Here is a 2,500-nt window from a genome sequence, read left to right as displayed (position 1 = left end):
GGTGGTTCAAGCCCACCCAGGGACGAGTGGGATGTTTTCCTGAAAACTTTCATTCCTGTGCTTGCAACACCAATGACCTAATGATTACATTGAAAGACAGAAATGCAAAATCCTTAAAGCTTTCCAACATTAAGCTAAATCTTCTTATTCCACTTGTGGAAAGTTATTTTCCAGACAAAGCATGCCAATCCTTCCATGAAAAAACACAGGAAAAACTTCTTGGCATAGTGCCAATTTTGGAATGCTTAGATTATTATTATTAATTTTTTGTTTTTTAACTTAGGCCACGTCTACAATACTACATGTTGTTAATAATTCGGGCAGCCGTTACCAAAAAAGTGGCTGGCAAGGGGAGAATGCCGTTTTCATACAATATCATAAATGACACAAGTTGTTAACCCTACGTGCCAATTAATCTTATGCAACGCCAGTTGTGCTTAAACAGAAAAGTGACATTATAAAAACAAAATTAGCAGAGGATGGTTTCGATCCATCGACCTCTGGGTTATGGGCCCAGCACGCTTCCGCTGCGCCACTCTGCTTTTAGTATAGTGGTTTGTCCGAGGGGAGAATGCTGTTTTAATGCAATATCATCAATGACAGAAGTTATTAACCCTATGTAAATATGACATCTAGCAGAGGATGGTTTCGATCCATCGACCTCTGGGTTATGGGCCCAGCACGCTTCCGCTGCGCCACTCTGCTTTCTGTAAAGCTGTTTGTCCGAGGGGAGAATGCTGTTTTAATGCAATATCATCAATGACAGAAGTTATTAACCCTATGTAAAAATGACATCTAGCAGAGGATGGTTTCAATCCATCGACCTCTGGGTTATGGGCCCAGCACGCTTCCGCTGCGCCACTCTGCTTTTCATGGTGCTTTCTTCACAAATGATAAAACACATTAATTCCTGACTTTTTTTTCTCCAAATCTCTTCTTCAAGCTTCAAAAGTGCCAACTTTTTGCCACTTTCTTCCCAAATGATAAAAAACCATGAATATCTGACTTTTTTTTCCAAATCTCTTCTTCAAGATTCGTAAAGACAATTTAGGAGTACAAGTTCTCACCATCATGAAATAATGTATAAACAGTTGAGATACAACTGTCAATTCTTCTGCTATGGTCACTAAGCCCTCTGGAATGCTGAAGGTTTAAAGTCATAATCCTCACTGCTTCTCTGAAAACAGTCACAAGTGGTTGTCTCTGTGGCGCAATCGGTTAGCGCGTTCGGCTGTTAACCGAAAGGTTGGTGGTTCAAGCCCACCCAGGGACGAGTGGGATGTTTTCCTGAAAACTTTCATTCCTGTGCTTGCAACACCAATGACCTAATGATTACATTGAAAGACAGAAATGCAAATTCCTTAAAGCTTTCCAACATTAAGCTAAATCTTCTTATTCCACTTGTGGAAAGTTATTTTCCAGACAAAGCATGCCAATCCTTCCATGAAAAAACACAGGAAAAACTTCTTGGCATAGTGCCAATTTTGGAATGCTTAGATTATTATTATTAATTTTTTGTTTTTTAACTTAGGCCACGTCTACAATACTACATGTTGTTAATAATTCGGGCAGCCGTTACCAAAAAAGTGGCTGGCAAGGGGAGAATGCCGTTTTCATACAATATCATAAATGACACAAGTTGTTAACCCTACGTGCCAATTAATCTTATGCAACGCCAGTTGTGCTTAAACAGAAAAGTGACATTATAAAAACAAAATTAGCAGAGGATGGTTTCAATCCATCGACCTCTGGGTTATGGGCCCAGCACGCTTCCGCTGCGCCACTCTGCTTTTAGTATAGTGGTTTGTCCGAGGGGAGAGTGCTGTTTTAATGCAATATCATCAATGACAGAAGTTATTAACCCTATGTAAAAATGACATCTAGCAGAGGATGGTTTCGAACCATCGACCTCTGGGTTATGGGCCCAGCACGCTTCCGCTGCGCCACTCTGCTTTCCGTAAAGCTGTTTGTCCGAGGGGAGAATGCTGTTTTCATGCAATATCATCAATGACAGAAGTTATTAACCCTATGTAAAAATGACATCTAGCAGAGGATGGTTTCGATCCATCGACCTCTGGGTTATGGGCCCAGCACGCTCCCGCTGCGCCACTCTGCTTTTCATGGTGCTTTCTTCACAAATGATAAAACACATTAATTCCTGACTTTATTTTCTCCAAATCTCTTGTTCAAGCTTCAAAAGTGCCAACTTTTTGCCACTTTCTTCCCAAATGATAAAAAACCATGAATATCTGACTTTTTTTTCCAAATCTCTTCTTCAAGATTCGTAAAGACAATTTAGGAGTACAAGTTCTCACCATCATGAAATAATGTATAAACAGTTGAGATACAACTGTCAATTCTTCTGCTATGGTCACTAAGCCCTCTGGAATGCTGAAGGTTTAAAGTCATAATCCTCACTGCTTCTCTGAAAACAGTCACACGTGGTTGTCTCTGTGGCGCAATCGGTTAGCGCGTTCGGCTGTTAACCGAAAGGTTGGTG

At 40.6% G+C, this 2,500-nt stretch overlaps 1 protein-coding gene and 3 non-coding genes across 4 annotated transcripts in view; 3 read left to right on the top strand and 1 right to left on the bottom strand.

Moving 5' to 3' along the window:
- Nucleotides 1–25, top strand: part of TRNAN-GUU (transfer RNA asparagine (anticodon GUU)) — a 74-nt gene extending 49 nt beyond the window's left edge. Inside the window, exon 1 of the tRNA in view lies at nucleotides 1–25. This exon is cut by the window's left edge and continues 49 nt beyond it. This is a non-coding gene — a tRNA (tRNA-Asn).
- The window catches only part of LOC128482812 (uncharacterized), a 379,467-nt gene that overhangs the window by 243,971 nt on the left and 132,996 nt on the right, over nucleotides 1–2,500 (bottom strand). The gene's annotated exons all lie outside the window — the stretch shown is intronic.
- Nucleotides 1,200–1,273, top strand: TRNAN-GUU (transfer RNA asparagine (anticodon GUU)). The gene has a single exon. It is a non-coding gene; the product is annotated as a tRNA-Asn (tRNA).
- TRNAN-GUU (transfer RNA asparagine (anticodon GUU)) overlaps nucleotides 2,448–2,500 on the top strand; it is a 74-nt gene continuing 21 nt past the window's right edge. The window contains exon 1 of the tRNA in view: nucleotides 2,448–2,500. This exon is cut by the window's right edge and continues 21 nt beyond it. This is a non-coding gene — a tRNA (tRNA-Asn).

Source organism: Spea bombifrons, chromosome 3, assembly GCF_027358695.1.
Source record: "Spea bombifrons isolate aSpeBom1 chromosome 3, aSpeBom1.2.pri, whole genome shotgun sequence".
Taxonomy (NCBI): domain Eukaryota; kingdom Metazoa; phylum Chordata; class Amphibia; order Anura; family Pelobatidae; genus Spea; species Spea bombifrons.
Note: the sequence above shows the minus strand (reverse complement) of the source record. Positions and strands in the feature narration are given on the sequence as shown.